This window comes from Pagrus pagrus, assembly GCF_965226575.1.
Source record: "Pagrus pagrus genome assembly, chromosome: 14".
Taxonomy (NCBI): Eukaryota; Metazoa; Chordata; class Actinopteri; order Spariformes; family Sparidae; genus Pagrus; species Pagrus pagrus.
In genome coordinates, this window is record NC_140198.1 from 12,585,389 (window position 1) to 12,597,705 (window position 12,317).

The 12,317-nt window shown below is 43.5% G+C and overlaps 1 long non-coding RNA gene across 1 annotated transcript; it reads right to left on the reverse strand.

Moving 5' to 3' along the window:
- Window positions 1-3,848: 3,848 nt before the first annotated feature.
- Window positions 3,849-12,066, reverse strand: LOC311268975. The gene is made up of 2 exons (XR_014624037.1): window positions 11,788-12,066; window positions 3,849-4,367 (listed from the first exon to the last, which is right to left on the reverse strand). It is a non-coding gene; the product is annotated as an uncharacterized lncRNA (long non-coding RNA).
- Window positions 12,067-12,317: the final 251 nt, after the last annotated feature.

Consider the following 12,317-nt stretch of genomic DNA (forward strand, 5'->3'; position numbering starts at 1 on the left):
TCTTATTGACGAGCGAGATGTTATTGATGTCAAGTCCCTCTCGCGTCGAGTTGGCGGTGAGCGTCCGGACGCACGCCTTGCCTTTTTACCCCCCCTCTCTCTATAATGTAGTGAGGTATTACCGCAACCCTCACATCTCCACAGCACATCCCCAGTCTCTGAAGCCTGCTCACGCACCAGGCGAGGCGTGTGACAGTGCAAAAACAACAATTAAACCCCTTCTGAAGTGAACACGCGCGGTGCGTAAAAGCTTTCCATTTACGCACGGGGGGCATCGAGCTGGATCAGCATGTAGGACGCCGCACATTGTGAGTAAGGGAGAGAGAGAGGGGGGGAGAAAGGTGGACACTATGAGCCTCTCAACACATGAACGCCCTGCTGACTCAGGCCCTTCAGTAAAGTCTTATTCTGCCATATTTAAGTATTTAACAGGAACTTTAAACTTCACAAAATGCTCCATGAATTGTTGCTTTAATTCTAATCATATACAAAGCAGGAATAAAATGTTAGCTTCACCTCAACCAGCTGCGATATAACTATAGCTACAGAAACATGCATTGGTAATAAAAACATGATGACTTTCAATATAATTATAAATACTTCATATTTGATTGTTCTGATCATACTTGTGTACTTTTACGTGAATTTCATTGTGTCATACAATCTGAATACTTATCTCACCACTGCACATCAGAATCAACTACAATACATACAACTGTATTATGACTCACTTGAACAATCTGTGATCTGGTTTATGAATGTGTATCATCAAATAGTGGGCTGTATGATCATTAAACTGCTAAGACAGGCTGTTAGTTAACACAATAACAGACACAGTGAGCACACAGTGTCACTGGATGAATCAGGAGAGACTTGAACATCCCTTTCCCTTATTTTTTCCCACTTTAACAGTCTAGCACACTACAGATGTAATACTGTGTCAATAATCCAGTCTGATTTAATTTCCCTGAACATGCTCCATGAAGCCCTCAGCCATGTTTTATTAGGCTATTGCGCCATCTAGCGGTGATTTAGTGGAAGCTGCACCAAGACCTTGAAGTTTCAGGTTTAATAGTGCAGCATCTCTCCAGTTTATAGATATCTGCCCTTGTAATGTCCTAACCATCAGTTTAAAAATGATTCAGGTTCATATCTATTCAGTCTTCTGATGTGATTTTTGTCAGCGGTGCAAACCAGCAGACAGGGTAAAATGATGAATGCACCGTACATGCCAGATCAGGAGGACACAGCAAAACTTACAAGCATTTAATTTGGCAAATATGATGATTGAGGGAGTTACAGCGATAAATTAATATTTTAACCAAGTGAATAATAAATGTAAATATCCAGGAAACAATAATTTACGACTATCTCAAGGAACATTTAGAATTTTTCTTGGGTTGTGCCGGAGGCAGACAAAACAGTCCAAATACAAGTCAACATAAGCAGTGTGTAATGTAACTAAATACGTCTACTCAAGTACTGTACTTATCTACAATTTAGAGGTACTTGTACTTGAGTATTTCCTTCCTCCGCTACTTTATACTTGCATTCCACTGCATGGAAATATTATAATTCTTACTCCTTGATCACTTTAGTTACTTGTCACTTTGCAGATTGCATGCTGCATCAGAGCCAAAGCTCCAAAGCTAAAATTGACTTATTTTTATCAGTAATTAGATTAAAAAAAAAAAAAGCCTCCAGGTACGTATGTTTGATAACCACGTTTGAGCGATCATTGCAAAAATGTCTGTGTATATACTGTGTGTGTAAGAATAACTGCTGAAACATCAATATCAGAATATTTTGACTCCCTAATATCAGTATCGGCCTCAAAAATTCAGTATCACCAGGGCTCTAATCAGATCAGATACTCTGCCAGGCCATAATATACAGTATTTACTGTACATACATCTAAATATATGTATAATTTACTTTTACCTTGTACTTTTGGTACTTGTACTATATGAAAACAACTGTTTATACTTCGTTTGATATCAAATACTTCTACTGAAGTACTATTCATATGGGTGATTTTTTTTTGTTGATTTTTTTTAATTCATGTTTTAACACAACAGCTTTACTTTTATTCAAGTACGACATTTGGGAGCGCTGAACATGAGTATATGAAACTATTCCAGCAAAGTAAATAAACATGAGAAGCATTAACGTACTGTAGTAGAGGTACCGAGGCAGTTCATAAAACAGAAGTGTCTGATGCATTAAGAAACCTGCTAAGAGACACAGTTATATTTCTAAACATTATTGAACGCCTGGTTACCTATCTCGGTAACCAGATAGGTAAGTTAATTAATGTTGTGTTTTTACCAGTGAACATGCTAAGAAAGTGTGTAGTTCATGTAGGAATCACTGAAGCAGTGAGTGATAATTTTAGGCCCTGAAGACCAGATATTAAACCATTTATTTGTCTCTCTCTGATTTCACATCTTATACAGTTTCGATTGAATGTCAGTTTGTTGACTTGTTAAAGGGTAATCCCACCAATTTTACACTTTAAGGTGTGTTTACAGGTCTTGGGGAGTATAGCTGCATATGTCAATAAAAGTAGTATAAAGCCTTTCGTGGCTCCAGAGGAAGCTGTATGTAATCTGATAAAGTGCTTCCAGTGATGTCACTGGGACTAAGTTGCATTGTGGGTAATTCAGGCATGAGGTCATACACTAGTTTAGTATGGCACTCCTATAACAGTGTCGGACTCATAATGGACATTTTCAAAAACAAATCGTTACCCAGAATGCAACTTAGCCACTGAGTGACATCACTGGAGGCAATTTCGGCTTTCTACCATTTGTTGGTAACACTTCACAGGTGTTCTTCTCAGAAATGTCAATGCAGGTAGGTGGTAATAACTAAATAACATATTTAAAACATATTTAAAATGTATTTAGAATAATCCCCAAAGTACCACAGTAATGATCTCAGAATCTACTGAAAATTACCCCCCAAATTTGTCTTTTGTACATTTCCAGGAAGCTTCCAACTGGTTTCTGCTTAACTTCTGCAGATCGTGCCACTTTCATTCCCAACTAGTTTCGGTCTAACTTCTCCTCAGCAGGCCACGAAACTGAAGTGAGTTACTGCAGCTTAACATCAGCAGTGCTGCTGAAGGGAAGTTAGACAGAAACTAGAAATTAAAATGGCATGATCAGCAGAAGCACAAACCAAATGAAAAGTTTCCTGGAAATGTATTAAGTGACCAGGTATTTATTAACTGCTTTTTGGAAAATAGCACAATATTATTATCAGATACTGTTGAATTATAACATTAGATCATGTTTTCAACGCATTTTGAGGTAATTTATTGTGGTAATTTACTACCTACTTACCATGAAATCTGCAGACCTGTAAAAGGAAGTGTTACCTTCTTTGTTCACACATGCAGTAGTACTCCCCAAGACCTGTAAACACACTTTAATGTGGTGTGGTAGCCTACCAGAGAACAGAAACCATGACGTTGTTGCATGTCTGGGGCTTTCTTACAATTTAAAGAGCATCTTATGTTGCAGCTTCCTGTCATTTGCTGTGCATGTTTTTATTCTTGCCTGGTTAAACCTGCTTCTATTTTAATCTTGCACATAAATGTCTTTATGCCTGTATACATGTCTGTCTTTGTTCAAACCTGTTTGCTTTCAAAGTGCTTTATAAACAACTTTAAGCTTGTTGTTCTTTAATAGGATCACCTTAAAAGTGTGACACATTTCTGCATACATCTTTTGTCTGCCTCTGTGTGTGTGTGTGTTGTTATTTTTGGACGATGGAACCGGCGTTGCTGGTCTGTGTTTTATTATCCAAAGTTTGCAGTTTCATGCCCAACAATAAACCTCAAGTCTGAGAAAATATTTTGCTCTTTATTGTACATCATGGACACAATTCAAGCAGCAGCAAGAAACAGACAACATGAGGGACCACAAAATAAACAATTTGTCCTGACCAAAGCGAAATGTACCTTACATGTGATTAACACAGAAAAATAAACAGTGGTGGCTCTAAATCTAGCATGTTAATTAAGTCCAGTCTGACTGCTGAGCGTGTGAAACACCGCCTTCCCTCAGTCCTCTTCCCACTCCCTCCCCCCTCCATCCGCTTCCTCTTCTTGAGTCATCCGGGGCAGGGCTGACCAGAGCAGTTCTTCAGCTGGCAGCTTTAGCATGTGTACAGGAACATAAAGCTTGCCAGTGAAGAACTGCTGTGTGTCAGCCATTTGAGGCCAAGGGTGAGGGAGCTCTGGGAGTCAGCCAGCGAGCGTGAGAGTCCGAACCAGACAGCCCGGCGTGACGAACGGCCTCCTTAAAGGCACAAACGGTGGCTCCGTCTCCTTCCTCTGGCTGCTTTAGGTGCACATGTTCCTGCAGAAAAGAGGAAAAGAAGAAGAGATCATTTAACTTCCCCTCTAAACTCCCGGCTCCAGCAGCGTGGGTATGAGTTGGCCTGCAGCCAGTCACACACGTACAGTAAGTGGGTGCAGTTGAGCCACAGTGTGTGCGATCAGCTGTGAGTAAGTGGGTGAAATGAGCTGATATGCAAGAAAGACTGTGGAGATGCACACAAGATCATGCGTCAGATTACCAGGAGGGATACATGCATCAGCAGCTCAACTCTGCCTCTGCATGTTATACCGTGCCAGCGTGAAATTCTTAGATATTCTCTCAGTTGTGATGCACAAAATCACAGGCCGGCCTCTGGAAAAAAAAAAATACTCTGCTTTCTCTTCTTTCTTTCTTTTTTTGTCAGTTACCGTGGTTACAAAGCATGAGCGCGAGGCGATGAAGAGGAGTAGACAGCCTCTACATGAAAGCAGAAATCTTGGAATCCTTTCAGAAGTCAAATGAAAAACTGTTTTTTGAAGTCTCCATTAAGAAAATGAGCATTCGGGTGTTTTCCAGAGAGAAAACCTTTAGCTGCATCTGATCTTTCAGCGTTGTAGCCGTTTTAAAACACACTTTGTCTGATTAAGTTGGAGGTTTACATGTGGAAAGAGTAGAGTTGCTGCGAGGAGGAGCTAGCTTACTTAGGCGTTGAGCTTTTCCTCTTGCACTTCCACGATCTTCCAGTGAAATGTCTAAACTTCATCTGCCATACCTGCCAAACTGTCCACATACCCATCAGCCTCAGCTGTGCTCTACTAAACAGCAAATGTTAGCAGGCTGACACACTTTGCTAAGATGGTCAAGACATGGATCTAATAAGGGAACTACAGACACGGAGCCCCATTAAGTCCTATGAAAGCTGCTCAGTGGTGCATGAAGCCAAAGAAGTTGGACTTCCCTGGGTATAAAATTACACGGATCAGCCGCAGTTTCTGGCAGCAGCTGAGACGGCTAATTTACAGTTTAGCACCCAGCTAGCTTGAATGGGGATAAATGATTTAATTGTGTGGCTCTTCCAGACTTTTCAAATGTCATCAGACTTAATGATTATGACAGTGAAATTATTTATTTCGCAGGGGTCGTGAGGCTAAAAAAAAAATGTATCCCCCTGCTTCTTTCACAAAGCGAGTTTATGGACCCGCAGTGCCTCATTGGGACGTAATTACGTGGTTGGCTACGATGTAAAATTGGCTTCAAAGCGTGGAATTCTTCCTTGGGGCTTGGACAGACATGATGATAATTATACCTGCTAAACAGGCTCATGCTAGCTAGTTAGTTAGCATTGTGAGAATGATGGCACATCAACGAAAAGCTCCACTGTGCCTAAAAATAACCTTTGTTTCTTAGACTTTAATCTTGTTTTTTTAAAACATTTTCTTTTCATATACAATTAAAAAAATGTTTTTTTTGCGATTTTGGCTGAATGTGATTGAATCGTTGGTGAAAACACATAAATCTTACTTAAATTACACTCTAACATAAGCCTGTCAGAGCCCAGTCGCCAGGATATAATGTTAGCTGTTAATGTTTCTGCAAACCACCGATACATCCAAGGTTGACGTTTGTACCAAACGTGGCATATCACGTTCACATTATCTGCTTTCAACCTGACTTTCACATCAGGAGGTGGAGGTTGTGGTGTTATTACAGCCAACATGGCAACTAAACAGCTGACCGTAGTTCGAGTCACACCACTGGGTATTTTTAAAGACGCCTGGGGTTATTTCCAGTTTTTGTGGCGACAAAACCAGCTTCTTTTCACAGGTTGCACAAGTTGCAACATAAAGAAACGTTCAGTTTTAACTTATCTGTGGTTCTGCAGAGACGTACTTCGCTAACATTTATTCTGGTGATTGGGTTGCCCGTCGAACCCAGACTTTGAGTAACATTGGAGCCGATGTAGAAAAGTAAATAACAGTTCTCTGATAACTGCGTGTAAAAATAGGTGAGGTTGAACATACCGAAGGTTGAAAAACCAACCACTTCAAGACTAACACGCATGCAGGAATTTTCTTTTCTCGTCTTCAAAGAATGTAATCTTGTGGTGATCTTGAGATATTGAGGACATGCTCCATGTCTCTGGTTGACGATGAGTAACACATGCTGCACATTCCTGCAGTAAGGAGAACCAGAATAATCTCAGGTATTTGAGTGATCCGTAGCCTGTGGACTGTGCACAGCAGGGGAGGTCAGGTCACAATCAGCAGGACTTATGAAACTTTTACAGACACCGCTGCGGGGAGAAATCGTTTTGTCTCACACTAATTTGGATGTGACTTCAACATCATCCTCCAACAGCCAGAGCCGTTTAATCCAAACTGTGATCGAAAGGGGAAATACGCAGGTTGTACATGGAAAAACACCACTCAATCGTTCCTGACAACTGTATCTACGCGACACACGTCAGAATCTTTTTGAAGTGGGTGAGTCAGCATGCAGAGGGCCAGACTGCCTGTTCCGACTTGACTGATGCACACTGAAAAAAGTACCCATAATCAAATCTACTAACTTTTCTAAACCGCTCAGAGAAATTTGCTCGTGCTCTGCCAGATTTCGTTGCCCAATCAAATCAAAGTCTTAAATCTTTGTAAATCAAGTGTTGTTTTAAAATGAGGGAGTCGAGTAAATGATTACCGGACTCCAAAATGGTGGCCGTTAATTCCAAGATAAGTTGCTGTTGTGTCTCTGCTGCTCTGCCTGCACGATTTTCACCTCTCTTTCAGAAGTCTGCAGTCAGAGCCGAGTATCATTAGCCAAATGTGGTGGTACGGCTCCAGAATTAATTTTTTTTCCCACGTTCTTGCTGCTTTACACCACTGACACAGCTCACATCCACACCCCAAGTTTGTTTATACGATATTAAAAAATTATCTGAACTTAACCTCGGGTGATGTAATGCACTTTGTGACAGTTGCTCAGCAAAAAAAGTTTCCTCTCTTCCTGGTTTGCTTCCATGTCGTTTGACCCACTGTCCACTCATCCCACGGACATCAAGCTGTCACGCACATAAAAATGTCTTTCCTAGATTCTTGAAAGGTTTTACAAATATTAAAAACTTCCTGATACAAATAGCAATACATTATTTTCTGTGTCACATGTCCTGTATAATGGCGGCCTATAAGGGAGGCACTTGTTGCAGTACTGTTGTTGGCCACCAAGAAACAAAACTATGAGTGTACAGCTTGTGTAAACCCACCGTGACATCACCCACTGGTTTATGGACTAGCCTTAATTTTGGTATTGTTGCTGTGGTCATAGAAGTGACCATATATGGACAAAATGGTGGAGCAGGGGACGATATCCTGATTAGATCTGACCGAGAACCTGAGGACATGCCGTCATATTGGCTTGTCAATCACAAGGTAGCCACGCCCGAAAGCAGACCCTGCTTTGTAATCCATTTTCCTCTAGACTGGACAATAATTTACAAAATGGAAGTCATGCTGTATTGAAGAAGAGTTAAAACTAGCAACTGAGGCCATAAACTCATTAGAATCTGTTAACTGAGGTAATAAATCCAGTGAGAAGTGGGGTCCTTTTCTCATAATCTTAAGGTCTTTGCGCAACCAGTGAAGTCGCCCCCTGCTGGCCATTAAGACACTTCCACGATGGCTTCACTTTTCAGACCTAGAAGCTCCGTCCGTATTTTATAGTCCATGATCTACAGCCATCCTAGAGCCTCATGTGTCTGAGCTAAATGCTAATGTCACCATGCTAACATGCTGATATTTAGCAGGTATAATGTATTACAATGTTCTTGTTATTAGATATTGAGATACTATAGGCTGGAACAAAGTGTTGGACTAACGGACTGACAAGCTCTTCCTCAGACGCGAGCGGCAGGAATGATGTAATTCTGTAGGCAGATTGTTCCCTCGACAAAATGCCATTTCGATTTTGGATTATAGCAGAAAATACGCTGATCTTCACAAATCATTCCATCTTTAATGATTTTTGAAGCGTAAATGTGATCGCCAGCAGTAAAAAGCTAACGTCAGGCTGTAAACTACATCGCGGTCGCATGACTTCCACGTCACCACCACTAAGCTTCTCATTACACTGTACTGTACGCTATAAACTGATCAGTCTTAAAGCTAGAAACTTAAAAAAGACGCCGGTAAAGGCAGACTAGTGAGTAAATGAGTCTCTGTGTTCAGCGTGATGACTTTTAATGTCCCCGCCAACTTATGTAGTCTCACCAAGTTTATCGATTTATTTTATGTCGTAGAACAAAACATGAAAATCTTATTTCAGTCAAAGAACTGAAAAAAACCCACTGACTTCAAGATCAGGTAACCCGAAGTGCAACAATGCTAACTTATTTGCAGGTTTTTGGACTCATTCTCTATAAAAATGGCAGCAACGCTGATCCGATGTGGTTTTTTGCAACAGAGCGGGCAGCAGGTCTTGAAAACAGTGGATCTGTAGCAAAAGAAGTCATTTCTCACACTGGTATCATAAAGTAAACCACCACCGTCCTCCCCCACAGGCCTACACACGCATTCACGCTAGCGATATCCTGAATGAAGTCAGGGAAGAGGACGTACAGTACAAGGCCTCGGGCCACACACAGGGACAGCCTAACGGCTCACTATAGCTGCCTCAACCTCAAACTGAAACTGAATTAGTTATTTGTTCCATAGCGTGCCAGTCCCTCCACAAACAGTGACTCTGTATCTTTACGTTCACAATGACTCGCAGTGTTGAGCCCCCGACTCCTTTACTGTGCCACTCTTTCCCATATCTCTCCTTCTCCTTCTTCTTCTTCTTTTTGGTCTTTCCTGACTCGTCTGTCCTCTCCACCCTCTTTCTCGGTCAGATCAGACTGTCCTGCATTCCTCACATTCCAGCTGCGTATGTTAGAAATTCCATCCAGCTGCTGTGGGCTCGCACACTCTCTCCTTTTCCATCCCTCTATCCCTCACCCATCTCCTACTCGTCTCCATCTGGTCCGCACTGGACGAGGGCGGACGTGGCTTCGCCGTCAGGATCACCCTCACCTCCACGCTGCATCTCATACCTCCTCCTCCTCCTCCTCTCCTTCTCTTTCTTTCCGTCTTATCTGAGCGAGGGAGTCAGACAGAGCCACATGACAGCCAGTGTGGAAGGCCTTGAGACAGGCTTTTATACACGGGGCAGCAGTGTAAAAAGAGATAACACACAGTCTAACACACAAAAGACTGAGCTTATCTGGCGCTGTGGACGTGCATTCTCTGCCACAGCAGGGAGGAAAGACACACTAGTGGAGGTGAACAGGCAGGATGTGCGTGTCACGGAGAAATGTGGTTGATGGAGGAATTATTGACGTTTGGAGTTTGAATTTATTCATCTGTCTGTGGCAGAAGCGGCAGAACGCAAATCAAAAAAAAGGGGAGCGTATGATGGAGAGGCTACGAGCCCGCTCATCTGACCTTTTCATGATCAGGGTCGTGCCGCCGGTCGTGACGAGATAAGGCGCCACGCGAGAAAAATATGTGAGGAATTGCAGGATAATCGCGTGAAACTGCAGACTCTCCTGCCGCCGCAGCTCTGCGAATGGAAACACAGGATAATTAAACGTTACATGCATGCATTCAGGTGCATTCCTCTGCTGTGGGTGCGGCCCAGTGGGAGAGTGTTTACTGCCCCAGATTGTAGTCTGTAATATAGACTGATCATTTTAGACTGGGAATGGGGACAAAGACAGGGAAAGGGCGGTGGCTTTGGCAACACACTGATCATAGTGCAGAGAGCCTCTTCTTATGCTCTGCTGCTCGCCGGTTGCTGGACTTTAAAGGCTATCCGGCTTTAACCCCGAGATCACTCCACATAGAGGGGTTCGGTTTGTTTCGCTCGCTGCGAGGATGTAGCTGAATGCCATTCTGAATTCACGACATCCCAGGAGATGGTAATGTGCTGCATGAGGCCTGTAAGCCTGTCCTCGGGCAGTCTGTGCCATTTTGTTTGAAAGAACTGGATTTTCCCCCCCTTCTACTTCTGAACGAACCTACACAACACATCCCTTCTTGCCCCATCTTCCCTTGACAAGGCACGCAATAGGAATGAAGGGTGTAGCCCAAGTTGAGCAAGATGGCTTCACTTCTGCAAATGCAGGCGATAAAATAAAGCAGCACGGGAGAGGCTGCAGAACAACACATGTAGACGAGATGAGTTGCTTTTTAACCGACACCCTGTCACTGCCATGTGATCCTCATTGACAGGGTGGCTTATGTCACGCTCCGGGTTGCAATGGCACAAATGCAGCTCGTGACACAGCCTATTGCGCATTCCTACCGGTGCACTGAACTCTGGCTGTGCAATTATGTAAGACAGGCTCCATCGATGTAACATACACTACAGAGAGCTCCCACCACAGAGAAAGACGACTTACACGTCGCTGCATTTTGCCTCGAAGTGATTTATACAAGTGTAAAAGACTGTCAAGAGTCATATATGCGAGTTGAGGAGACTTGAGAGGCCTACGTGTTTTTTTTTGTAAAGAATGTGTGACTAATCCTCACAAACATCTACAGTTATATTCTTTATAAACACATCATTCATGTGAGGAAATATCTGCCAGATGACTGCTGGTGTCACCGCATTTCTGAGGAATGACTCGCCCCCGAGTTATCTCCCTGATTTTCACCTATCCCCTACTTGAGCACAGGCTTTTTCCTTGGCCTATTATGAACTCAGCAGTTTTTTTTTTTTAAAGGGGCTGTGAATGCTGACACTTTCTGACAAGTTTGTGTTACATAAACGAGGACGTCTCCTGACAGTTAAAGGACTGACATGAATAAAGTTTCCTGATTTTTCTGAATGTGGAAGTCACCACACGTACACGTTCAAACAAAACACATCTGGAAAATCTGATTTTCTGTTCCCTTCTCTGTTAATTTTGACTTTTCAAAGCACATCTCAAGCTGCTCGTCAGCTGCACGGGCAGTCGCTCCATGCAGCACTTCGAGCAGAGCCTCGGCCCACCATTACACCGAGCCAATCCTCTAAATGTTGATTAAATGTTTGCAGGAGCTGGGTGCCTGTGGTCAGATTTCTAGGGTGCTCATAATTCCTGTCAGCTCCCCCTCCTGTGTGTCAGCAGGGGCCTGGCCGGACGATATGATCTAAATGACACACAGGCAGGCCTTCAGCCAGAACTCCTATAACATCTCATCCATTTCCTCGACGCAGGAAAATGTGCAGAAAGCAGAAATCAGAGGCTCAGAGGTGGATCTGACTTGGATAAAGTCGTGTTGAGGACGGCTTCCCAGGTTGGCGTTTTCACGCAAACTGGGTCATCAAGCCGCCACAGGCTAAATCAGGCTGACAGGAACAAGCATTCAGCAGGCAGACACACACACACATACACATTCACACACACACACACACACACCGCCTCACAGACAGTCACACGCCCCACCTTGACCACCGGCCGGGTCGCTCCTGCGCGGCCCGCACGTCTGAACGCTCCGACGGAGTTCGGGCTGCCTCGCCCACAGCTCGGCGGAGTCCTGGACCTTCAGCAGGGTGTGTCGCCGTCTCTTCGTTTTCCTTCACATCCACCATGTCAAACCGTGTGGCAGCGTCTGGGAGTCCGCTGGCGACTCTACTTTTCATCAGCGGGAGCAGCAGGAGCAGGAGGAGCGGCGGGAGGAGGACGCAGCGCAGGACTTCAGCCCCTTTTACACAACTCCTGCCCCACACCTCTCTCTCCCTCTCTCTCTTTCTCTCTCTCTCTCTCTCTCTCTCTCTCACACACACACACAAGTCAGACACACACCCGGCTTCCCACTCCGATCAGCTGGCAGCGTGATGACGTAGCAGCCACGAGAGGCGGACGTCAGAATCTGCACGGATCTGACGTCTCAGAAAAAGCAGCTTTTCATTACTGCAGACACGGTTTTAATTTGATTAAGTCCTGTTTTTAATTCATTATTATTAACTTATATA